The 27,988-nt window shown below is 37.7% G+C and overlaps 1 long non-coding RNA gene across 1 annotated transcript in view; it reads left to right on the top strand.

Moving 5' to 3' along the window:
- The window catches only part of LOC142086716 (uncharacterized), a 109,604-nt gene extending 81,820 nt beyond the window's left edge, over window positions 1–27,784 (top strand). The window contains exons 3-4 of the long non-coding RNA XR_012675227.1: window positions 4–200; window positions 26,591–27,784. This is a non-coding gene — a long non-coding RNA (uncharacterized LOC142086716). The remainder of the gene's footprint in view (window positions 1–3; window positions 201–26,590) is intronic.
- The last annotated feature ends 204 nt before the right edge of the window (window positions 27,785–27,988 follow it).

Genomic DNA, 27,988 nt, shown 5'->3' with positions numbered 1-27,988 from the left:
CAGTATTTGCTGTCTCTTTTAGAAATTCCAAGAGAACATATGAGTTAACAGAAAATGGATGAATGAGTACCCTCTAGAGGCAGAGTTCAGTTGGGGGAAAATTCCAAGATATGGAGAACAGGTATCAGTGAACATAAAAAAATACTGCTGTGTGGAGAAGAGTGTTGGGATTATTCAAGGCTCACATAAATGCATATACAGTAAGTACAGTTTGAAAGTTAAAGGGAGTCCTTTGGGCAGAAAATCTTTGAATACTGTAGCTTTAAACAAAGTCATTTTCATAAGTATTGAATCTGAATCTCAAAGCAAACTTGATCTGCATAAAATTCAGAGGATCTCTTAATAAGTTCAAAGAAGGCTTAATGGAGATGCAGAAACTTTTGGCATTTTTGTGGCTAACAGTATTTTAGGAGCTATATGGAATTTAAATAAAATCATTGTAAAGGAATTGAACAGTGTGAACTGTGGAATTCTTTGTTATTTGGCAACACTGAAAAGCAGGTATGAAAAACATGGCTGAGTTAAGCTAGGACAGCAATTACCCAGTGTTTTGGGTTTTGTTTGTTTTTATTTAAATAAAAACAAATCAAACTTTTTTTGCAGGGTCAACTGAAAATCAACTCAAGTCGGTTCTGTAAATAAATACAAATATGAGATGTTTTGTTTGGAACAAGTAATACATTTAAAAACAAAAGATTCTATTTAGAAATGTTAGAAATCAGTGTTCAGCATTGTTTTGAAATTTCCCTTTCCTTCATTTTTGGGCTGACACACACTTTTTCAGTCAAGTCACTGTCCAGTGAGTGTTTTTTTTCCAAATTGTTTAAAGTCTGAACGAGGCTGAACTTTACAGCTAAACCCATGAATCTTTATGATAAGAGCTCAACTTTCTGTAGCTAAAGACATCTGTGGTTTTCGTTGATTGGTATATGAGGAGGCAGGTATATTGCTAATAAAAGTTGTACAAAAACTTTACTACTTTTCTAGAGCTGTTATTCATACTCAACAGTACAGATCTATGCCTTTCAGTTTGAAAAGCAATGGCCTGTAATCTTGTACTCAGTCAATGATCTAAGATAACTTTGTGGCCTATGGTCTTTAAAACTTTTATTTATTTTAAAACTCCAGTGGGACAAAACATCTGTTTTCAGCCTCTTGAACACAGTGAACTCAGTCTCTGTTCTCTCTGACTGTTTTTCATCATAGCTGTTGTGATATCAAACCAGTGAGAGCTCAATGAGAGCTGGTAATGTACTGATGATAAAGTCGCTGAGAGTAGAAAGTGCCAGATTATTTGATTTCTTGCAGTATTTTACATTAGAATTGTCATTTGAAGGTCTAAGGGAATATTTGTATTCCATTAGATGTTCATGTTCTATTTGTTTTCTATGGGATACCTATTTTTTTTAAATAATCTCTTTGCATCTGTTATAAAATGATTATGTGTTTAGGGCCTGATTCATGCCAGAGTAAATCAGTAATTACTCTAAAGATGTCATTGACACTCTGCCAGTGTTAAACTGGCATGTGGGAAGAGTACCAAAAAAACCTGTTCTGATAGGTAGAATGGATCATCTGCTGCTTTTTGTTACTGAAGAACCTCAGGCTTTTTTATTGGCTTTGTAACAGTCATATATGTTTGGAAAACCTTTTTTGCATCATGGTTAGCTATTATAATTAAAAAATAGTGATAACAATGTAGAATATATCTCCTGTGTATGCTCTCCTGTGCAACTTTTACTGGTTTACATCCCTCTAGTGTACAAACATAGGGAGATGCTCTTATAAGGCAGATTTACCTTAGGACATCCATTAGCATTTCCCAAAGCAGTTTGTGTCCTTTCCTGTGTGATAGGAGAGATATCGATCAACTGCCTAGTAAGTTAAATGGTCACAGCTTAATCATGTAAACTTATGCTTTCCCTGGGGATTGTGCGTTCTGCTGCTGGGAGTCAATGCTGCAATATTTCTCTACTCTTGACAGAGAAATCAGCATCCTGATTTCTGCCAGACTTCCAGTTGATTTTTCTAAGCTCTGTACTGTAGAGCAGTACACAATTATGGAATTCTTAAGAGATTTTGTTGCTGTATTTTTTCTTGCTGCTGTAACTTCTGTAGCCTATACAGGCTTGCCCTTCACCTATTTTATGTTAGCTGTTCTGAGAAGGGAGAGAACCTTCCTACTACTAAACATGTTATCTACACAGACGACCTATCTGTAGGTTTCTGAGGAAAAGTCAAATGACAACATGTCAGCTTCTCAGTTCTGGAGAAATTATCCCACATTACCTTGGCAGTGCTAATAGTTTACAACATTCATGGTCTGTAATGGGCTGTTTGCCTTAAAGGGGTTTGACAGTTTTGCTGAACTTAACGTGTACTCAGCTAAGAGATGATCTTTCTTCACTACATCACTTGCCATTTGAATAGGTCACATTTTTATGAGATGTGTTTGATTTGCTGACTGTGAAACTGCTGTATAAATCTTCCTTTATGCTTACATATTTCTCAAAAGATCCACTGTATTATTCTGAGAGCAAATACCTAATTATTTGCTGCTGAAAACCATGTAAGAACGCCTCTCTATTTCTGAAATCCTTTGGTGACATCTGCCACGGTAAGTTTACATCCAAAATGAATAATGCAATGGGAAGTCATTTCATTCCCTGGTCTTGTTGAACTGGAGTCTGGCTTTGTGACAAGACAAAAAGTGAAGGCAGAGTGCCTCGGGGAGGTCTTCAGTGGCTTTTTTAAGGTTATGCTATCATGGCTAAGGAAGTGAAGATCTAGTCGATGCATTGGCTTGTTTGACTGCATTATATCCAGGTCTGGAACTGAGCATTTGTTGATGTCATTGATATCAGGTCAAGCTGTACAGGTACTTCTGCACCTCTCAAACACAGACCTCCTGAGAGATTGCCTTTGAAACTGATTCTTCTTACAATGTTATGTCTTCCAATTACATATCGCGGGAAATAATGTTTAGAAGAAAAAACACTGCTCATGTGGTGGATGGAGCTTGCTTATGCTCTACTGACTAGTATCATCGTGATAGTATTTGTAGGGACACAAGGAAGAAATGTTCATGGTAAGTCTTGCACTGCAGAATGATTTGGGGTTTTCTCCAGGATTGGATGTCTCTTACAGCTGTCTTCAGATAGTAGGTGTTGGTTATGACAGTGCAGGCCGGAACAATTAGGTGATGAAGCATCAGCATCATAACGTCTATTATTTTAACACCTGTGCACCTGTACTAGGATCCCTATATGGAGTTCAAGGCCTGTAAAAGTTTGAGCAAAGAGAAAAAAGCAAAATGAAGAAAATATGTTTAATAACAACTACTATCAAGTAAGATTTCTCTAATGGTGGATATAAGGTTAATATGAGGCTGGCTCTTCACACACAGTAGCATTTGAAGCCTCCCCTGGAGCTGCATCAAAGTTGTCTGAAGCTGTCATGACAACACTAAGCTCCAGAGTGGTTCACTTTCTGTTCGCCATTCTGAAGATTATCTTAACTGGACACCACCATACTGTGATGTGTATGACCACAAATAATGTGGCATGATCATACTGCACAAGAAAAGGTAATGAATATTTTAATGCTCAAGGAAAGGTTAATGAACAAGGTAATGAAAAAGTTCTACAACAGAGAGGAAACTATTTCCCTGAGTTGGAATGTTTTCCAACTGTGTCTTTGCCTGTCCTCTAACTGGCAAAGCTACTTGTGAATTGGAGTTCTTTATTTTGAAATGCTTATAAAGTCCATACGCAAACTATTGTATATGCAAGCAGAGCAGCCGAGCATATCAGCCCCGCTGTCTGAGCATCTGACAATGCCCATAAAGTATCTTATGAATATGATGCTAATTCTATTCCACCTCTTGTTTGGATCTATGAAGGAGAATTTTCTTAAATTGGGCCTTCAGCCATCAGTGCTCATGTTTGAAAAATGGGAACAGACGTTCTGTTTATCACTTGTAATACTTGCCCATATGCCGTGTGTTAGGCATCAGGTGGAAGCATCCTTACTTCTCTGTATCATAGGAAGAAATACTGTGAATTTCAACCTGGCTATATTCAGAACCCACTGAGTACATTCATTTGGCCAGAGGGCATGCCATTAAGTGGCATAAGGAAAGTCTCTTGCAATCACTAAAGACTTTTCTTGCTGTAATCCCTGCTGATCCTGGGAATCTGAGGTGGGAACTGAAACCAGATCTTTTTCTGGCTTTGCACAGTTCTGTGACAATGCCTCCAGGGCTGCTAATGTATTAGGGAAAAATTCTGCCAAGCTTTTCACAAAGTAACATTTTCTTTCATAAATATACCAGCTGGTTTTAATGACAATTGTGAGATACTGTTGCAGAAAGTCAGGGTGGCAAATTCTTACTTTTTGAATGAGTGGCAGCTGAAGAGCTTTAATTCCAGCTGCTTAGAAAGGAATCAGAAATGTCTAAAGCTAGAAAAGAATCAGAAAGTTTTTGCCGATAAATAAAGCACGTGACCTTCCCTTCCATTTTCTTCCATGACACCCCTAATGATCTGATATTTGCTATACCAGGCAGATCACCCCTGAAGCTGATGGGTGAATTATTTATCCACAGCTCCATTCACAGCTCTGCACCTGTGTCAGCTTTGGTACGTTCCTAGTCTTGATAGTGTCAGGTTATATGCTCCCTCTTGTTGGGATGTTTTATTCCATATTAGTCTAGCACTTCTGTAGTCATCAGGAGTATCTGTAACCTTGGTGAGAGGCCACTTAGCTGTTCCTTATTAAATAATTAATAAATAATACATCAAGTGCTGGCATCTTGCTTTACCCTGTTGAATTATATAGGGAAAACTTTAAATGTAGCAAACTTAATTCATGGATGATTCTGTTGGTTTTATTATCCGTGTCAATTTCCAGAATTGTCCTGCATTTGAGTGAATGGAATATTCCCATTCTGAAAATGACTAGTGACATTCATGTATTTGTTTTCATTTCTTCTGTGTTTCTGCCACTGCTCACCATTCTTTTGTTACAAAGCTGTCCCCCAACTTGCTTTTTGATGTTTCAGATCACATAAAGTTGGTGACGTTTAACAGAGAGATAATACATTTATTTATTTTTCAGTTTACTGAATGCATCTACCAACATCTCAAGGTGCATAAATTTCAGTAAGTGAAAAAGATAATAGAGAATATTGAGCATATCAGGAACAGTGTTACAGCAACAGAGATCACAAAATCACCATAGCTAATAGGATGTCCTCACAAATGTGCTGGCAAAAGGGCTGCTTTAAGTTCTACACTGGTTGCGCTTCCATAAGTCATGCTGACTGTGGGGTGACGGCCTCTGCAAACTCAACAGGCAAATGCTCGAAGTACAAGGGCAAGCTATGGTTACCTACTGCAGTGACTTGCAGCCGCATCCATTGATTTCCTAGTGCACAAATGAGAGATGACATCAGATGAGCTTTGTGCTAGAGAGTTGATTAAATTGGATGCTGCACCAGACAGAAAGGATTACAATGATGTTAGAGGTTCTAAGAAAACATGTAGCACAAAAGACTAAGCTGTACCTCTGTCAGCTGAACCTGACAGCATTGCTTTGTGAGAAAAACCTTTGAAGGTAAAGACTCTAGTCTGATGTAGTTTGTTTACATCAAGCTTATAGTTATTTAAAATCTGTTTTTGGTGCTGGATATGTTTGGATAGAGCAATATGACCAACTTCTAATATTTCAGATCTTACACTGATTTAGCTTCTTATTACATATGCACAATATACCAAGTGCACATTCCTTTCTAGGTACTGTAAATTAACTACAGTATATGAGTCTCAGCATGTAATATGATACTATTTTATTCACGTTGGAAGTAATGATTGTATTATGTATTTCATGCCCAAAGAGAAATAGCATGTCTTCAGGCAACAGAAATTAACAGTATGAAACATTATTGTTTGTGATGTTGTTGATGTTTTAATTGCTGATCATTAATCTGTGTTCTTCAACTCCAGTGTTGGTGGAATTATAATTAGTCCAGCGTGTTTTGCTGAAATGTAGAAAACAATCAGTCTGCCACTAATGATAGGGCATGTGGGACTCCAAAACTGAGTATCAAGTCAGTACTTCTGTTCCGCAGTGCATATTTTTTTTTATACTGATATTTCTGAAGAAAATTGTAGTTATCAGGAGAATAACTTAAACTAAAAAAAACTTACAGAACTTGAAAAACAATTTCAAAGAAAACCTTGCATGTTTTATTTATTTCCATTTAAATGCTAATTACATAGTGATGTAATTACTGTATCATGGTACAGTGGAAGAAAACTTTGGACATACATGTTTCTGGAAATGTAAATAATGCCATTATAGTTGATCCTAAGTGTGGCCTTCACTCTGTTGTACGTATGTGTGCCTAGTCAATTAGAAGTACATATACTCCATTTATTGTGTTACTTTTTTATTCAAAGATCATTTCATCATAAATTGACACTCATATGATAATGTGTGTGCACATGTGCATTCATGAAATTTAAAAACTGGGTATGTGTTTCAGGATTACATATGTTGTAGATCCAAATCTAGCTGTGCTCTTGGACCAAGCTCACTTTAAATTTAAGAGTAATTTCTGTTCCTTTTTCAGCCTGTTATCTCAGAAAAAAGATTACTGATAATGCCAGTCAAAAAAAAACCCAAAACAACACCATATCATATTCTCTTACATCCATGCAAAAGGAGTTGAAGAATTGCAAATTAGTTGTACGCTTGTACAACTTGTTCAATATGGCAGATGTTCACTAGAGTAAATATCTAAGGGCTATAAAGCAGATTTTACGATTTTACATTGTCTGCGGTGGCAGGACTTTGCCTGTGTGGGAAAGGTGCTCCAGCAACCCAAGACATGACTGTAAACTTCCAAAATTGAGTTGATGTAAATCCAAGTTTGGAGGATCCTTATTTAATTTTCCCTCAGTTTAGTTGAAATCATCTGGAAACAAGATTTAGTTAAACAAAAAGAAGAGGCCTTCAGAAGTGACTGATGAGTGTCCCACCGAGGGTTTTGCACATTATAACTACGTTGGTTCATTGCACATTGAACTACATTTAGGTCCACTGATACATTAAAGCATCTATAATCTGATCTGGCTCTAGATGAAGTCAGTGAGATGCTGCCACTTACTACAAGAGATAGGATTGAATCATTCTTTTAATGAGGCAGGGGCCAGTTCTCATTTGGCATAAATCAGTGTTTACATAATTTATCCTGGCTAAGGATCCATCCTGTTCTGTTTAAAGAATAAACTTATTTCCTAGTTAGCACTGATTATGTAAAATTCCATTAACCTACTATCGCCACTAAAAAAAAACAAAAAGATAAATTTGTATTCAGCACAGGAGCAAAGAAGTATTTATTCAGAAATTATTTGCTATAATTCTAAAACCAGATGTTTCTACACTAATCTCTATAATCAATGATGACATTTCTATTGCCAGCAGACAGCTGAATGTCAAGCTCTTAATGACTGAGTTTTCAACAAGGCTCCATTTCAGCTCAGTTTCAGATGCAGTGGTACAGCAAAATTATGAAAGTTTCATGACTGAATGAAGTACATATCTCATTATGCCTGTAATGGTGGACAAAATTTTGCATTGAATGCCACTTCACTTTGACCATCAGTCTAACTGTGCTAACATTAATGTATGATGAATAACCTGCATGTGTATTAGATTAAGAAATAGATGGTTTAAATTCTGGAATCTACTTTTATAACATAGTTTAACTGCCAAGCTTTAAGGTGTGTTAGTTTATGATTAGCACCTGATTCTAAATCAGTTTGTGGTAACATATTCTAAATGGGGGCACCTGCTTGGCTAGTGGAATATACCCAACTTTTAAACCTGAACTAAAACAAAGACAGGCTTATCCCTCTATCCACAAAGAGACATAATAAAGGATAATAATATTATTATTAAATTATTAAAAATGGTGATTTAAAACACCCCCAGAATATGGTAAATTTTAGAAATAACACTTAACTTGGCTTTTCTCTGTTGCCAAGCAATGAAAGGTTTATAGATGAAGTAAGATGTGATGAATGGATCCAGGGAATACTTTACAAATCCTTCAAAAGAAAGAAAGAGAATTCCTGCCACTACAGAACCAGCTGTGTGATGAATTTGTGTAATACTGGTAACCCAGAGAAACTCACAGAAGGGATTTTGTTACAGACAAAGAATTTTACATGGGAATTTGTTCAGACAAATTCTGATATGTTCTGGTCTGAAGTGTCAAGAGTGGGGAATAAATAGCATTGGCTACCATGTGACATAGGAGTTGTTAAAAGTTGCCCACTGTTGGTGTTAATCCTTCCCAACTGCAAAGCAGATTGAGACGTGGTAGCTCTTAAAATGAAAATTGATGTTGGAACAAACCTTGACAGCTATATGACTTTTGCTGGTATTGTTAAGACAACACTCATTTCACTGACTCATTCAGTATTATCATGCTGATTATAGGTCCGGCAGAACATCTACACAAGCTAATTAGTCTTTCCTTCGTTGTAGAGTACATTTGTTGTTTGTGTGAGATTACCCAGCTCTCTGAGCCCTGAATAGTGGCATTTCTTGGCGGAATGTGCCATTGCTTTTAATAAGATACACTTCAAGGCATTGTGCCACACTGCACCAAACCGCACTCTAAACCAGTATAAATCCTTTCACTTTCATTTCTTTGCTTTTCATTCTTTACACCTTATCTTGGAAGCATTAAAGCCAACCAGCTTTTTGGCTTTCAAGCCTGCCTGAAGCTGTAAGTACAACAATGCTGGTGCCAAAATGGCTAAAGAATCAGAATGAGAAACTCCCTGAATGGAGAAAGGGTGGGAGGGAAGCAGGAAAATGAGCAAAGAAGAAGGTGAAAGAAGAGCACTGAGGAGAAAAACTATTTCTTAATTACACTACGAAGTTTCTCTTGCAAGTCTTGGATCTCACCCTAATTAAAGTAATTGGCATGTAGCAGTGTGATACAGATGGAATTCAGACACATTCTGTACTGGGCAAAGAGGGTTTAAATTTGCATTTGCTAACTTGCAAAAGAGCTGTTTGTTTTTGTTTTGTGTTTTTTTTTTTTTCTTTTATTTCATTGTGTGCAAAAGGAACAGTGGGATTACATGGCTGTTGAGAAAAAGAAGGCATGTGAATGCAAATATCTGTGTTCCTCTTTAGGCTCAATTGCCTGAACAATTATTCTCACCTTGCATTCAAAAGGAGTTTGAGCTCCTGCAGGAATGTCCCTATGATAAATCCTCAGAATATCTTAGAGACTATTTAGTTGTTTGGGGGAGATTTGTCTAGTCTGGAAGCAGACAGGAGCTATAGCCATTGGGGGCTAATCTAAATCCTTTTAAAAAGAATGGACGGACACTGGATGAAAATCTGGCCTCTTACTCTGCTCTGCTTCTTTCTACTCAGTGAATTCTCATCAGCTTTGAGGTTTAAAAGGTGGAAGCATTCTAAAGGATAATGGGTTTGCAAGAAAGTATTTGCCTTCCATTGGTGGAGAAAAAGGAATGTGTGCTAATCAAATGGATCACAAAGGCAAAGTACTTGCTTGCTGCTTCCCTACAGATCACAGTTCTCTAAGTCTGATCTTCTGGGTCTGGAGACTCTCTTCACACATCCCTTGATCTTTGAGAAAACTCAAGATTAGTTCAGTTCAGTTAAAAACAGGGTTGGCACAAGATACTGCCAATGGCACTGGAGAAGCCATAAAAACCTGAATGGTTTGACTGAGGTTGATCCAGCTCTTATGCAGAACAGCTGTGTAAGCTCTAGCTGCCTGGAAATATCTGGAGAATGGGCAGTAAAATGAAATCACAAACTACCACTAGGACACCAATTCTCACTGTGGTCTTTGAGACAAAATTTCAAGTTTTCCAATGCAGGTTCCAGCTCAAGAAGTACAAAGCTTGCACAAATATCACTAATTGCAAAATAGCCTGTGGGTTCTCAGCACAGCTGTGCATCAGGACATGCCTGTATAGATGGGCTTGAAAGAAAGACGACTAGCTACCTTTGTCCTATGTTTCCAGATCTGTAAATCTAGAATGGTAATAGGTCTTGTCTTTCTATGAGAAAAAATAGCAGCTTCCAAGGGCCAGGGGACTGTATTATATCTCAAGAAAACAAGTCTGTCTTCACAACAGAGAAAAGACTGAGGAGTTATAAATGTAAATGGAATTCTTATTCAGAACGCTAAACACCTTTTCTCAGGGCTTATCGTTCCTTAACTCTCTTCTTCACAGTCTGAGAATCACAGTGAGTGAGCCACCCGGCGACCGTTAGGGAGGATGGAAAACCTTGACTTCCCTCCCCCCCCCCCCCCCCCCCCCAAAATGTCAGTTATCCTGATTGCTTCATGCAAAGATTACTCTGCAGTATTAGCTTTAATATCTTTCTGGTCATTGAAATGCCACCGGTCAGCAGGCTGCGGTGGCTTTGAGTCTAAGTTTTGTAACATGCTTTTGAGTTTTAAGGTTTGAATTTTCAGTATGTACCGATGGAAGTGTTCAGAGCCTCAGATAACAGCTGACGTATGTCTTGAATGCTGTTATTCAGGGGTGTTTGTGTTCTAGTAACAAGTGCCTGTCTTCTGCAAATCAGTATGTCTATCTGTGCTTGCATGACCCTTTAGTCCCATAAGGTTTCTTTCTGTGATTGCTGCAATCTGCCTAAATAGGTCAAAGAAGGACGTTATGCTATTAATTGATGAAAAAGGTGTTTGAAGGCCTTCCTCTGCCCTCAGTGTTTTTTGATTTGTCTTCAATTCCTATGGGGCAATTAATATTCCAGGGGCAAACATATGCTTATGTCATCTCTGCCTATGGGTTAAACACAAAAATTGTGATCAAAACCACTGGAGAGTTTTCTGGTAAAAGAGATCATTCTCATAGGTGACAGTATCCTTTTTCTTCACCTTTCTTAGAGTTAACAACAGTTGGAACAACACAGTGAATCCTTTGAAATGGTAAGGAGTTTAAATATGGGTATGCTACTTCATTTCATCCTGTCACCCAAGCAGGGGGTGAAATGCCAGGAAGTGCACCATTGTCTCCTCCCCTTGTCAGCTCTTCTGTCTCTGCAAGCAAAGAAAACCTTAGGTTTTTCTTCTTCCAGTGAGTCAGTATCGGTCTTTTTTCTCTGAACCTGTTGTGAGATCAAAGGTAGGGGTCATTGGATGAGAGAGCCGCTACAGTGCAAGCTCAGCAATAGAGAAAAAGCACAGTAGCATGGCTTCCCTCTGCTCAGTGACCCACCTGCCAGAGGTGAGATAAAGGGACTTGACACATCTGTAGATGTACCAAGCTGAAAGGAGAGCTTGAGTTGGAATGCCTGATAGGAGGGTCAGCTCTCCCCCCTTCTCATTGGGAGCAGTAGCTCTGCTGGAACCCAGTGCAGCTAACCAGATGCTTTAATTAAAACTACACTAATTTAACAAGCTACAAACTCTGATTAAGAGGCAGAAAAAAATGTAAATCATTATAAGGCTTATTTTCTCAGACACTCTAGACTTTTGTGGTGGAACAGAACCAATGGTGATTAGTGGTAGAGGTCATACATGCTCTGCATAAATTTAGCATATTTCATAGATCTAACTATTTATTAGAACTGCAGATAGGCCTAAACTTAATTTGAGTCAGTGAGACGCAGACTCATGTGTACTTTTAACTGTTTTTCTGGTCTGGAGCTGTATATACAACTGAAGTTTTTGTTCTGGTCATGCTGCACAGATTTTTGTAATTGCCTTAAAGGCATCCTGGGTTGGCACTGAAAATTGTTTTATTTTAAAAAGCTTGAACTGAGTTGAACGGTTGTTACTAGAATGCTCCATGAGACTTACAGGAAGTAGTTACTGACTCATTCGTCACATGTTATTGTTGTGTGCCTTTGCTTGGGCATCTACAGGTGTAAGCAAAGCCATGCTATTTAAAAGACATCATCTCTTATTATGTGCAAAGTGAGTGTGTAACATTTTGTAGGGTGGGTTTGTTAGGTTTTGGGTTTTTTTTTGTTCTGTTTTGTTGTTTTTTAAATATACTGTGTTTATGGCACTCGGAGTTCTGAATATAAGCAGGAAGCTGTGAGATGAATAAATGGTGCTCTCTGCACTTAGAGCTGCATTTCCTGTCATCCTTTTGTGTGTCTGACAGATCTGGTGGTATTTTATGGGGGAAAAAGTTATAATTTTTTCTGAAGTTAGGAAAATAAGTCCAATGAATCCTGCTAAAAGGCAGTCTCATGCTGTTGTCATTAATGGCTTCCCCTGAGAAACTGGCAAATTGATAAATTAAGCTTTCCCTCTGTGACAGCCTTTCACACACTCAAGATGTAGTCCTGCTTTAGTCTTCAGCAGCATTAAATCAATCTACTATAGACATACTTTGCCTTGCTAGCTAGGTACAAAATAGATCTAGAGACCTGGTGCATCAGTTCACTATGTTTAGCTCTAAGTCAATCTTTTGGCAATCACAAGAGGCTTAAATTTTGTATTTATGTTGAAATGCATCCTTAATTGAGATGTCTATACTGCTTCAAGCCTCTCTTCTTGAAAACCGATTAATACACCTCCAGACTAGAACACAGTGTCTTTATTAAGACTCAAAGAAGATATAATAAGGCCAAGCTAGGTGAAGCTTTTAGTGTGTATTATACACAGTAGATCTTGAAAGATAGATGCAAAGTCAAATCTCACTTTGAACCTGCTTTCATTTAGTAGTAGTGATAAAAAATCCTATATGGTTCCTGCACTAACAAGAAGCTCATAAATAAAATACTAAGCAAACTAAAATACTCTTCCACAACTAAGAGAGGGATTTTAGTTATGTCCCCTGTGAACATGGGAAACTGATATTTTTGTTTCAAACTTTTTTATAAAGGCTGATAGCTTATTTCATTAACTATTACCAGACGCTACTAAATCATTACCATTTGCCTGCATCTCCTTTTGTTTTTTAATTTCCTCCAACTGCAAAGAATTTTTGTAACAGTTGTTTAGCCAAATTGTCTACATGTAAATACCAAGAGGTAGTGTACTTTCTCAGCATTGCATGTGCTATGTCGCTTTAGTTTCTCAGGGTTCCATGTGCTAGGTTGCTTTAAAAATGCAGAGAGTGATACTTTGAAAGACCTATGATACTGTTTATTACTGTGTCTTGTGATACTTACAGAACTGAGACGCTAACGGGAAATCTCCGTTGTGTGAAAATAGCAGTAACAGCTGGTACTGACTGGTCTTAGTAGTCTGTTGGCCAGATTGATAGAAAAGACGGTAAATTTGCCTAAGCATTTGTCAAAAATCTGAATTTAGGCTACAGTATTTAAGAAAGTTGAAAGTAGTGTAGTTGATTATGATGTCATTAATGTTTTTAGGCAGAATGTGGCTGAATTAAACACAGGTTTATATATTATAATCTAGTTTACAGTGTATGTATTATCAATGCAGGCTATAATTAAGTAGAATAAGAAAGATGATGAAAAACTTAAAAAAAGAAGATAGAGTGGAAGGAAAATTGCATAGGTCATCCTTACAAAAAAGAATCTTAAATTATATAATTGTTGTGGACTCAATGAATCTGACAGTGTTTTTATTGTTACATGAAGGGCTCAATTGTTCAGCTCTTGACTACTCTTGTTCTGTCATATTTATAAAGGAAACTAACTTTTTTGTGTCACTTTTTAAAAGATACATACAATCCTTCTTAGGAACTGAGTGAGATGACTTTTTGTTCCCCATTACTGTTGCTAAGTACTATTATTCTCAAAACACAAAATCTAAATCAAATCTTCATCTTTATTGATAAATACAATGCATAAAAACAGCAACTCATAACCAGAATAATACTGTTTGTGACAAGTGGTAATGCCAGGGAAATTTGAATATTGAGATGAATCTTTTTATTTGACTATGTATGTGGCTCTCAGATTCTGTCTTGGCACAAGTGTGATCAGTCTGGCCCTCTTTGCTAATATAGTATGTCAGTTTAGTCATATATTGAAATATCTGCAGCATCCAGATGCCAACAGGAAAGCATGAGAAACCAAAGTCACATTCTAACCCCTCAATCTTCATAGATAAATTACTGGCTTGTTTTAATAAAAGAAAAGCATACGAGTAACAACAACTGACAGATCTCCCTTCACCTCCATCTTTGCCATCATTCATTGCTTCTTCTAGCAAGTTCATTAACTTCTTCCTTTAGTTCATCATCATTTTCCTTTCCTATGAATCCTTTAGCATTTTAGAAGCCATTAACGCACAAAGGGTTGCTCTTCTATGTTGGTACCATGAGCCCTGTGCCAATCACAGGTGGCAATAATTGGCCATTAGTTTTCTTTGTTTACAAATTTCTTTGAATTTCCAAATTTCATATCACATCCTACTCCTGGTATGCACCCATCTTTTAGGGCTGTGTACTCCTGGCTCACCTCATTAGGTTTCTCTGTCTCTTTCTGTACATCTAGCCATGCTTAGAGAACATATGTATTCTATCATATTTCTAGGTTCTCAAAGTGTTAATTGTACATTATATGCAAGTCACCATTCAGTTTCTGAGGTTCAGCAAATAAAGCTGGGGGAAGAAGAAGGAAAGGGGGGACGTTCGGAGTGATGGCGTTTGTCTTCCCAAGTAACCGTTACATGTGATGGAGCCCTGCTTTCCGGGAGATGGCTGAACATCCGCCTGCCAATGGGAAGTAGTGAATGAATTCCTTGTTTTGCTTTGCTTGCATGCACGGCTTTTGCTTTACCTATTAAGCTGTCTTTATCTCAACCCACGAGTTTTCTCACTTCTACTCTTCCGATTCTCTCCCCCATCCCACCAGGGGTGGGAGTGAGCGAACGGCTGTGTGGTGCTTAGTTGCTGGCTGGGGTTAAACCACGACAGAAGTGAAAACCCCAGATTTCATCTGCAGTGTAATAAAATACTCAGGAAAATCCCATTAATAATTCAATGTTTTACAAGCTGGTGAAGACTAGTAAATTCCGAGACACAAGGAAGGAGTTGTGTTGGCATGCTGCTGGGATACCAGAAGGAGCCTTTTCCACAAAGAAATGGTCAGGGAGGTAACTGTTTAAGGGAAAAAGGATCAAGGTTGATGATTCCTTTCTCTCTTCAGTTTTACAAATGAATGGGTGGGTTTAATTTCGTGCTGAATGTTGCATTCAAAACAGCCTTCCATGGGCGTGGGGGGTAGATCATGTAATGAATGAGTTTAAAAGTCCAGTGGTTGGTTCTTTTAGCATCAACTGAATTCCTAGGTCAGTGTTATGAACATACAGATATATGTGCTGATGCTGATACACACATACACACACATCCATGTAAAAGTGAACTCTGTCCCTTTATAGAAATTTTGTTTTTGGAAGGCTCTAATTTCAAATCACATGCAATTAGTTCATTAATCCAACCCTCAACCCCTATGAGGTCTGCTGAATTTTGGAAAAATGGGGAGAGTTTTTTGATTTTAGAGGAATAGACTATTAAATGTAAAGTTGCTCTCAGAGATATGTGAAAGTGTCCAGTCATTTTAATGTTATGCTTCCAGCTGAATGCAGCCTACACCAGTAGATATAGTCTCAAGCAGGTCAGAAAGGTGTGAACTATTATATTAATTGTACAAGTTATTTTCATACTGCTCCACACCCATGCAGTGCCAACACTTAAAAGCCCTGTACAACAAACACGTCTGTCCTCAACTCCTTGAGAAGTTGGTGCATGATTCTAGTTGGCCTGTTCTCAGGTTCAAATGCAGAGGAATTCAGATGCTGTCATATCCCAGAATAAGAGACGGGGAAGCTGAATAATTAGGTTTTTCTTCACTTCTCTCTGTCATCTAAGATTTTTTTTCTCTCATAAAGGAAGAGGTATTGTTCTTGGCCATTTAACAAAGAATGTGAACTGTATTTCCTTGAAGAAACTAGAGAAAAGGTGGACTTACCTTTGAAGTAAGTATGTGAAATCAAACTTTCAATAGATTTTTCAGTGTAATTACAAACTGAATAGAGTAACTCTCAATGGATGTTGGGATATGTTTACACATAGATGTTTATCAGAATGATGAAGCCATTCTGAATTATCAGTTTCCCGAGATGACTTTGTTCACCAGCATCTGGAAATAAGAGCCTCAGGATCTATTTGCTCAGCAAGTCCTATCTGTGAACAGCCAAACATAAAGTGAGGACACAGACTCAGAGAGAAAATGATAATGCAGTCTTTTTATGCTGAAAATTACTGCATGAAATTGAAGTTAAAATGAAAAACTTATATTGCTTTCTTTTCCTCTCTGAAGAGGTTCAGGGGTTCACAGGTTCACATCCTAGAACATTACTCAGATTATATTACATTTTATGGAACTGAGTGAGGATAATTGGACATCAATAATGGTGAGGGGTTAGTGCCTCCCATGACAAGGACTGAATCTGCTTTAAGGCAGTCAGGTAAGGCAGTGTTAATTTCTCCATATTTTACTGCCAACACACAACAGAACTGGTAATGTAAGTATGAGTTCAACACTATGGAAGACAGCAAATGATCACTTAAAAGCTGCCTATTTTATTGCTCTGGGTTTACTGGGAGTTGACCTATTATTTGCCAGTTCTGAACCTCACAATATAAATGCAAAGTTTTGTGTTGCTGGAACTGAGATTTTGGAGATCTTGGAAATATTTATTAAAATTTATAAGAAAGAATAATTTTTTTTCTGAGGCCTTGGTAGCAAGTTTGATTGTAATTGGTAATGACATTTCTCACCGCAAGATAGATTCCTTTCCAGAAGTTAACTTATACATACAGAAGACTTACTGTTTTCCATTTAAAATATATCATAGTTTCTGTGTAGTCTTGGCAGATGCTCATGGTTTCTCCTTATGGAGAAATGATGGAGTGATCCCTAACACCAGTTACTTGTCTTAAAAGGATTACTTCCTCCCCAAAATGTGGTCTTTTTGAAGACATGAAGTTAAACATTAGCCCAAGCACAGAAAAAAGGGGTGACATTGTCAGAAGTGTAAAGGACCTGAGTCCTCCAGGGCACCTAGGTGCCAGAATATCTCAAAATTAAGTTTCAAAGTGCTTATGAATATGTCTTAGTTTATTGTTCTTAGCATACAGGATGCAGCAATAATTACGTTTGATTATACTTTGATAATTAATGAGAGATTTTAGGTGCAAAAGTCCTTCTGCCATAAATCAGCGGGTTGTTGCCTTAAAAGTAGTTGAAGGGTTGGTTCCAAAAAGTTTTAATCAGTATAGCTAAATCAGTTCTGCTGATAAATACTTAAAAGGCTACAGAAAGAGTAGAAAAATTCATCAGAGCTTTGACAATATCTGTTAATCTATTTAGCAAGATTTGAAAGAAAGCACTTTGGCCATGTTCCTGAGCTGTAGTTCTTTTGTCCTGTTTTATTATAGATTTTAGAAAATTTAATTTATTTACTCAGCCCCACTTTGATATTGACTTATTGTTAGAACTCTTGATGACATATCTCCCAGTCTCACAAGATTTTGGGTCATTTTTAGACGGGTGAACCCAGGCTGTCTGTCTTCTGAAGAGGTTATTCCAAATATCATTATGGAAGAGGGTCACAAGTTCTCAAGTATAACTCCATTTATTTATTGGATTTAGCTAGACTGTAGTCCAAAAAAGAGGTCATTGGGCCTGCATCCAGCAAGGCACTTAAACACATTTGTAACTTTAAATACATGAGTGGCTGGATTCAAATCATGACCCTAAGTGTTTTGTTTGTCTGGGGATCCATTGATTGCTTTTTGGCACCAATCTCATTCTTTCTTTAAATGAAGTTAGTCAAGACATTAGAAGCCTTAGTTCACTTCCTTGTTCAGAGAATACTACCACATACAGGGCTCTGCTGATAAAGCTTTGGAAGGCTGAGCAAGACCTTTTTTATATTGAAGAAAACAGTACTGTACATGACTTCTGTTAATTAGTGCTTGGTCTGAAGATTCTTATGGTTCTCTCAGCTTGGCCTGGCCCCAAACATCATCCCATCAAGAAGAATATAGTCATTTAAGGTTCTTATTTTTAAATTCAGTACAACAGTTACTCCTTATCCTTTGAGACTTCCTGTAGACTGTGGATGGCAATCAGTTCTTGTAAGTGTTTCTAACTGCAGGTGCCAATAACTTTGACACCTGTGTTTGATAACTGGGGCCAGGAAGTCATTTTGAGACAGTGAGTGGCTCTTTACAGTTGTAAAAATAATAGCAAAAATGGGCTGTTCTGTACAACAGAGTGCCGTCCTGCCTCAGCCATGTTCCAGATTGCTTGGGGGGGCTGTGGTGGTGAGTTACCTCAGCTCATATACAGCAGAGCTTCACGGAGAAAAGAAGCTATCTCCTATGTTACAGGAAAGGTCATGTAGCCCTCCCTCTGTTCCAGAGCTCACCATAATGTTGAAATAGCAGCTTTCTTTCAGCCCCTGAGCTCCACCCAGGTTCTACCCTGACCATCATTCCCATAATGTCTCCTTTGGTGATTGTAGGAGGCATGATGTAGCTGCTGTATTTTTGAAGATCCGCTTGGCTTCCTTTTCTGATATTCCCTCTTCACCTTTCTTTAAACAGCTTTAGTTAATTACCTAAATAGCCCATGTGAATCAGATTAGAGAATTTGAGAATCTTTCCATATGGCAGAATGTCTGGGTTTGTATTCCAGTAAAATTAGACAGTTTTTCTCTGAATTCTTCATTTTCTGCAAAAAACATATTTAAAAAACTCCTGGCCCACCTCAGGAGTCTTATTTTCAAGAATCCAACTACATACAGGAAATCAAACTGAGTTTACATTATTGTTTTTCTTCACTTTCTTTCTTTTTAAGGTAGAATGTTAGGGTTCCCCAGCTGCTGTGAGTACATACTGGTTTGTATCCCTTTGCTGCTGCCTCAGCAGACCAGCGTTGCCTTCTGCACAGGTACATAGGTGGGAGCTATTGGTAGTGATGATTACACCACACACCAGACAAGGTGCAAGACCCTTGTTATAGAGGCAGAGTCAAATTGAAGCATTAATTTTTCCTTGCAGTATACATTGCTGAAGAAGAAAGAAAAGTTTTTTAGATTTCTTTCTGTTTTGAGATAGATATAGAAAAAGGAATACAGGACAAGTAAAGAACATTTTGCATTGGCAGGACATTAGAATGCTTTGTGTGTGACTTAATACATCTTTTCTAGTTTTACCATTTCTGAAGCTAAGAACCAAAAAAAGCAGTGTCCTCAAGTTTTATTCCAGGAAACTAATTTAATGACCATATATATTTCATGTGATTATTCCTATTTTTCTGATAGAAGTGCACTTCTTGACAGAAACTACTCATGGCTGTCTCAAGGATGAGCAGGAAATGGAGTGAAGATACAGTGTTTGGTCTCAGACACCAAGATGTCAATTAAAAGGCAGGAACCCTGTTGGGAAATGTATCTCAGAGGAAACTTGGAAATTCTGTAATAGCCAATCTCTGTTGCAGATTTCCTGATGAGAATATTTTCTGTTTAGATAGGAAAGATGGTTTCATTAGATTGCTGAAGAATGATTATAACGTTTCCCGTGAGAAGGTCACATTTACCTCTTTAAAATTAAACACATCATTAAAAGGTCTTGGCTGAATCAAGGCTAAGGGAACCCAGATCAATGACTCCACTTTCACACCTGAATACTTATGTATTATGTATGCAAAATGTGTGAGGCTTCTGAAGCTTTATTCCTAATTTCTCCATTCAGTGGACTGGTTTGCAGATAACTAAATTCTTTTCTCTCTCAAGATTATATTTTGTTTAAATGTGGTAGCATTCTAACTGGAAAAAAAACCCCATGCTTATTAATGCATTTATTTTTGTGTTTCAATTTATTTTTTATAGATCCAGAAGTATTTGCCTAAAGTATGTTTTTAAACAGACAAATGGGAGGATACAGGACCTAAAGAAGCTGTGCTCACTGAATATATTTGCCAAATGAGTCAAAATAGCATATTTGATAGATAGGGATCAGTGCATTATTGACCTGGCTGGGGACTTATGCTGACAATAATTACAAACTGTAAAGAATGGGAGGTAGAGGGCATTGGAACTTTATAATAAAGTTTGATAAGTTGTGTAAAATCATGGCTATAACCCTCTGTATTTTGGTCAGCAGCTCAGTCGTGCTGGACTGTCTGGATACTTACCTGCTTCGTTAGGCTGTTTTCAGATAGATTGTACACATTTGCCCAAGTTGAAAGTTGAAACATTGATTTTGACTGGATGCAAGGAAAAACCTTTGCACTTTGAGGACAGTCAAGCATTGGAACAAGTTGCCTGGAAGATTGTATAGACCCAGATTGTGAGATTCCTAGGGGTTTTCAAAACCTGACTGGAAAAAGGCCTGAGCAACCTAGTCGGAGCTCACAGTTGACCCTGCTTTCAGCAGGAGATTGGACTATAGCCTTTCTGATGAGGTCCTTTCCAACCCAAATAAACCTGTGATCCTTACGTTTTGCCTACTTATGGTGAAGAAGATTCTCGGTCATGGGTACTTTTCATGAAAAAATTTAAGATCAAAGAAGGAAGTCTAAAATTTTGACAATTAAAATAGGATCATCTGACTCTGTATGCGGAGAGCTTAACAAGAGCTTTTTCTTGAAATGTTGTGTTCTGCAATGCAATTGGATCTGTTGAAATGTGGCCTATAAAATAATTGCTGAAACTACCCCAGCACTAAGGCAGAGGACTCAAGTTAGGTTCTGATACTTACTCAGAGGTGGGAAACATTTAAACTGAAGAGATTACTGGAGCTAAGATAATTATCTTGGGGTAGTGAGATCTTAAGATACTCACAGAGGAAGGACTCCACTAGGTAAGCTAAATTTCCCTGCAATTGCTTGCTTCCATTTGAACATAGCCAGAATCCTTGCTCTGTGTCAGAAACTGGCTTGGGTGGAAAGAAAAAAGAAATAAAAAAGAAAAAAAATTGGTCTAAAAAAGCATCTTTGGATAAGTTTGATATTTATGAAAAAATGACTTTCATTTATTTATTTTTTGCTTGGTTGTGGGGGTGGAATGTAATTGCAGACATTTCAACAATAAGTTGCCATTTAGATTCTGGATGCTAGACCAGCTGTTCAGTCCTGCTTCTGCACATCGAATTGGGTGTTAGAAGGGGGCAGTCAATGTTATAAGCCACTCTGGGCTCTTATGTAGAAGAAATGGCAATGGAAAATATTTTTCCTTTTACCCCCTACTCCTCTTCTCTTCATGCTGACTGCTGAGAGGTTTTTAAAAGCCTATTGCCATCATGAGCACATGGTTGGGTTTTACCCTTTATCAGGCACAGAGGAGGCAAGGCAGCCTTTTGAAATTTCTCAGCAGTCAGCAAGAATAAAGTGGGCATCCTAGTGGTAGGGGTAATTTTCAGCTTCCTGACAACAATTGGCAGAATGCTGGGAAAAGCTATTAAAAATGAGGTTCGATCACCAAAGTCTATTTTGGCCTATATTTAATGAGATGTGTCAGCTAAAATTTACAATAAGTGGCTAATTGTTAATAATAGGCCTGTCTAAGACACTCTGTGACTTCAGCAGATCTGCACAATACAACCCCATGTGCTTGCTAGGTTTTTCTTTATTGGGTATCACAGGTCAACTTATCACTGTAGCGAAGAAACAGGATGTGACGGAAACAAAGGTGTTGTTAACTTTATAAACGTTTATTCGTTATATATTATTGAACATATTATATGGGTAAATTACAACAAATAAGTTAAAAATTAAACATGAAGATGTGACCTCAACATAGCAGTGGCATTTCATCTCCCTTCCTAATTGTGCTCAGAAGCAAGGCAACAGGTCTGTGGAGAAGGATGTTTGTGTTTAAGGCACTGTGCAGCTTGGTTACAAAGGTTTTTTCGTTGCTCAGGGCAAGTTACTACATCTCTTTGTGCTTCAGTTTTATATCTGTAGAAGGGAATGACACTTCTTTCCCTGGCAAAAGTGGAGGGTATATGCACACTGAAGTGACTGAGGGATAGTCATAAGATCCTATAAAAAGGATTTATGATATAATGACTTAATATGAACAAATCTAAACCTCACTTAATCTTTTGAATACTAAGGTTTTGAAGTCAGCTATGTTTATTAAATTAAACCATGCTCAAACTCCAGAAAACATTTAAGAACATTTTGTGCCAACATGTTTGTAGCTTGCTTGAAACTTCAGTTTCAAAATCTGACTGTGGCCTTCTGGGTGTGTTAGGCCAGTGCTCAATGCTCTGTCATCCCGCTGTAATGTATGGATGTAGAGGTAGCCAGGACTACTGTACTAAGACCGTCTCCTGACTGTGCCATGTTATCAGGGAAGTTGCTGAGCTATTTAATGCTTCAAATTTGCTTCTAGAAGGTATCCAGAGCTTTGCTTTCCTTTCCTTCTGCCCTTTTCTATTTCAGTAAAGTTTTCAGGGAAGCATGATATCTTTCATTAAACTAACTGATGTAGTTGAAGAAAGCAGAAAAACTTTAAGACATAAAACCTTTTTTTTTAATTTGAAACAAACCAGGCCTTGATTAAATCCCTTCACCATCATATAAAAAATGGCTATTGTTTCTAGCTTTGCTTCTTGACAATCATTTTCTTCTCATGAAAAAAGAAACTACATATAAAGATTCTCTACTTTCCAATTTTCTTTATCAGACTTCTGTGGTTTCTGATAGCGAACAAAGCCTGGGAGACTGCTTTCCTCATATGTTTCCAAAACGCATTCTGATGGTCTAGTGTAGCTTCTGTAATTCCCGTACATTGTAAGGAATCTTAGAAAATATAGTGTAAATGATCAAACACAAATAACAAAAATTTACAAGAATGATGCACTTTATTTCTCATCTTTAAAAAAAAAAATCAGAACTGTTGGTTGAAATGGTTGGAAAACTGATAGCAACTGTAGACACTTTTTAAATGGTACCTGGTGGAAACAAGGTTACTGGTAGGCACTAGTCTAGCACTGCATATGTTGAATAGGCATCCAGACAGACAAGGATGCTAGAAAATCATCAACTGTGTGAATGGGCTTGTGGTGGGTGTGCATGCTAAATAAATTGCTTGAATTGGAAAGTGCGCTTGGGAGATAGATGGCACATCCTCATAGAGAGCTGCACATTGGAATAGATCTTGTTAGTTGAGCATGAGGTCCAATATTTCAATTGTTTTGTTTGTATAGAAGTGATTTTTCTTGGTAGATTGGGTAATTTCTGAGCAATAAGCTTTTATCTATTTCCACCTTCTCCAGCTACCAGTTTCCTCTTAAAGATGAAGAGTTTATAAACCTACGAAATGCAGAAGGGAGGAAAAAAATAAGATTTAGAAATTGAAACTGAAGGGAGGGTGTCCAGCCTTGGAGCCAGTCTCCCTGAGTCTCACTTGTCAGCCACTCTCAGTGAGTCTAATGTCTCCCTTTCTGTTGATGTCTTAGAGCATAATGAGATAGGGCACAGATGCTGTGCCTACACAGCATATTGTGGTCTACAGAATAAAGAGACATAGTAGCAGTGCTCCTTCTGTATATGTTACTTCCTTGCATGTGATACGTTCTGAGGACTTTTTAATACTTTATTTACTTGCTTAATTTTAATTCTTTATTTTCTTATCACAGACACTACTTTTTCTCTCTTTTTCCCTCCTCTTCTCTAAGGAAAATAAAAAAGGAAGATTTTGAAAACATCTGAGTAAAAAAATCAACCATCCTCCAGGGTTACAATGATAAAATTAAATTTGGTTTCTTGGACTATCATCTTGGGCTTGTGTATTGAACATTTTATTTCTATTGTAGAAACAGATGTTTAGTTGTTTATTCATGCACCACCTGTCTTTACAAAGTATTTTGTTAGTTTATTAATGTCATTAGAGGAAATATCCAGGAATACCTTAACATCTTTCTGAAAGCATCATTCTCAGCTTCACAATTATATTTTTGTAAAGCAGTCTAGATGTCATCCAAGATCACCTTACTTCTTCACTTCCTATGGCATATTATATTTAATTTGCTCTCGCTTATTATGCTGCGTTCCTTCAAGAAATATTTGGACCCTCTGAAAGGTGGGAAGATAGTTCCCCTTTTTTTGGGAGAACAGGTTTGAGAGATGACAGTTTGTGGCAGGTAAAGGAGTCACACCAGGAAGCTGTATGCCTGCAATTAAAGTAGAGAAACGGCAGTGAGGAGGAGCCAGTGATCCCAGAGGAGACTGAGAGAGGACCTCCTGTGAATCAGAAGGGACTGGGCAGAGTTTTCTGCAACTTAATCACCGAGTTAATTGCAACCATGCCTAGACAAAAGGATCTAATGGGAAAGAACGTTTTACGCTACCTTCTCTAGTTGCTTTGATATTTTGCTGTTTAAAATATTAAATCAATTAAGTTGTAGATCACTTTCTAAGCTCTTTCTTTTTTTCTTTTTTCTTTTAAGGTTTAAAAGCATTGTAGGGTTCTTTGTATGCTTGCTGTGTGAGAAAGGTCTACATGAAGGCTCTGGCTGACTTAATGCCTTCCCATCATAAATATCTTCTTGGGAATATAATGAACCTCTTAACTCCAAGAGTAGCCAAATGAAACAATTCTAGCAAAGATGATGGTAGTCCTAAAGAGTTATGTTTTTGTAACCTAGCAACTTTTAATGCAGGTAGTGCAGATAGGCAGATATTCCACAGGGATCTCAGTAGTTTTAGACCCTAATAACTAGGTTTATTTTTCAGAAGATCTTTTGTTTTAATAGACTAGGTTATTCACCAGTTTAGCAGTCAGTACAGCATCACATCACATGGTGGTGAACTAAGCAAATGCATTTGAAATTCATTTAAATGATGTTGCCAGAACAAAGGTTATATTGTCAGTATTTTGGTAAATTGTAATTTCTATGACGAAATTTTTTTAAAGTTTGTTTCCTGGCAGCTAGTGTTGTAGCATGCCCCTGCATTGGTGACTAAGCTCAGATTGTTTTTTAACTAATTGGAAAAATATTCTAATGATGCATATAGAGGACATATCCATGGTGTCATTGCGGCATAAGGATGAGTCATGAATCATTAGTACTAGGTGATGATAGTCTTCTGAGTTTTCCTTGTCAATTTTTGTCTTGAAGGAGGCAATAACATGTACTATTCATATAGAAAAATCATTAAATAGAAAGTTTAGATGAGCTTTAGGACCATTTTAGTGTGGAGGATAATGTAAATGTCATCTACTTAAAGGAAAAGATAGTGGTTCTCCTTAACAGTGATTTAAAAATGTGTAATCCTTGTATTGCTATCCAGTAATGTGAAATTGGGGCACAGTTTTGTTTTAAACTGCTGTGAAGTTGTGGAGGTTATCTGGCTAATTTCCAAGTCAAGCATGACTACAATGCTGTGCCTTCAACAAATTTCACAGAACTAATTTAGCCTTCAAAGGCATGAGAGGTTAAAGCTAGGTCAACTGACATCCTTCTTGTGCAACAGCATGTCTTCAGTTAATTATGTTGCATCTAAATGTGTGTTCTGTGTTGTTGTACTGACTAAACTAAGTCTAAAAATACTATATAAGAAATAATATAATTGATGAAGATGAATGCACAGACTGCCAACATGGCTTATTTAATAGCTTCTTCAAATGTATTAGTGAGGAGTCTCAGCTCAGCCCATTTGTCTGATGCTGCAGCAGATCTGTCCTACAAGCAAAATCTTACCAAGTGTTAATAAAGATAATAATGTTTTTCAGGCTAAGCTCTCGTGACACATGTATGAAACCATTAGAATGTATTAATTCAGTTAGACTTGAGTTAGACTTCTAACAATAAGAAGTGTCGGCAGAATTACATATTCATTATTTTACCACATCAAATAGATTATAGTGGGAATCATAGAGCTTTTTGTTAGTAATTAATCCAGTACACAGACAGTTCTAAACTATAACAATGCTACATCATTTAAATGACACCGTTGAGCCCTCTAGAAGTAGAAGGTAATGTAATAAATTACATCTAGGTGATGTAAGGAAGGATGTAGGGAAATAACAATATAGGTAATACTATACAGACATATACATAGTATATATAAAGACTTGTACTCTGGACAAATCTTGTGACACTATCGGTTTCTTCTTTGCATGAATCCTGTTTGTGTTCATACGAACGTCTGAAGGTATGTAAACACAGCAGTATCTGCTCAAGAGCATCAGTTTAACTGATCTCTCTACTCCTATTTGTTCTTTAGGAAATATGGTTACAGCAATCATTAAGTGCTTGTTCAGGTTTGTACATGATATCCTTTCATACCAATAAACTCAGCATGGGCCTGTAAGCCCTGCACAATTTCTGGTTATGTAATTGTGTCACTCATCATCTGCTTTTCTACCTGATCAGTTTGCAATCTCATTGCAGCATAGCTGCACATTGGGGGACATGATTCCAGAACTCGTGGACAGCTAATCCTATAATTCCACCTTTCTATGTTTGCTATCCTGCCTGTAGCTGTATCCTCCCTACTTCATTGCCAGCAGTGGTCCTGTGAAGAACTGTTATCCATCTTTGCTTTTCAGTTCTGCAGTATCATCCCAATGTCAGCGAGACGAGCACAGCTGCATCCTGGGGAAGTACCTGGAGCAAGCACTGCAAGGCATATGATTCAGCAACTGCAGTTTTCTCACACTGGACTGTATTGCATTGATAAGATGAGATGAATACGATCCAGAGGTCTGGGAATTTTCTAGCTATATTTCTAGAGAGAGCTAGACATTTCTTGTCGGGGTTTCAGATACTCCTGGTTAGAGCCCCAAACACAGAGCTGCCTGCCTGCCACAACCCTGTTTACAAAGAAGGAGAATTTTTAGATACAAGGAAATGGAAAAAAATACCAAAGTTGAGAAGTCCTAGAATATGACTGTGGTGATGACCCTTGCAAAAACTGGAGTGTCAGACAGCTCTGCATAGGATGCTGTTCCTCTGGGTATTCTGGGACTTAAATTCAAAAGACCTGTTTAGCAGTGGGTCCAGGGTCGCCCTCCCAACAGAAGACTTCGAGTAGCTGGACCATCAGTTCAGTAAGTATTGCTTAATATTTCTATTGTTTTGTGGGACATTTCTGTGCTAAAACTCTTCTGGTGAACGTCTGTAATGTGAGGAGAAATTCTGGCTTCACAGGGAAAATTAGCTCTGATTTAGAGCAGAAGCCATATGAGGGGTTTGTTCAGAGGCTTCTTCTGGCTTTGCCCCTGCCACATGCTTGTCAAGATGGCTACCAGCTGTGGGGACTTAGGGCAAAGACCAGGGTATTTGGAAGTACTGTTTTTGTATTTCTGATTATATTGCATGGCCAGGTGTCCTTCAGTGGCTGATGCTTTCTAAAAGTGTATTTCTTATCATCTACTTATAGTATCTATGGATCAAAGTAGAAGATTCTGAAAAAAATGCTAATTAGTCTTATTTTATCAAATTATTATTATTAATTAATATTAATTAACCTAACATTATTTGGAACCTTTGGCTGAATAAAAGCTATTAACATGCAGAGTTACTAGGTCTTTGCTAGTGTGATTCAGTGGAAGCTGTGCTACATGCAGAGGGACTGTTCTTGCTGGTGTTCTTGGTAAAAACCACATTCATAGACCACTGGAATATGTATATCCTTGGTGGATCAATCACTGTGGAAAAATACCAAGTGCTCTTAAAGAACCTTATCTTACTAAAATGCTTTCCTTCCTCTGCTTCCCACATCTCTTTGGGAAGATATGTAGGACACCAAAAGGCTAACTGAGGTTTTTTGCAAGTAAAAGACCTTTGAAAAAAATCCATGAAGAAAATTAAACCCCCAAATCTAAATGAATTCAGATATTGATGCCACAGTAGATGTTCTCCTGCTCTCTGTGGCCTAGTGGTTGTGCAAAGGAGCAAGGGTGGCATACCTGAGTGACAGAAATGAGAACTAGTGGCCTTGTAAA

Source organism: Calonectris borealis, chromosome 11 (genome assembly GCF_964195595.1).
Source record: "Calonectris borealis chromosome 11, bCalBor7.hap1.2, whole genome shotgun sequence".
Classification (NCBI taxonomy): Eukaryota; Metazoa; Chordata; class Aves; order Procellariiformes; family Procellariidae; genus Calonectris; species Calonectris borealis.
Note: the sequence above shows the minus strand (reverse complement) of the source record. Positions and strands in the feature narration are given on the sequence as shown.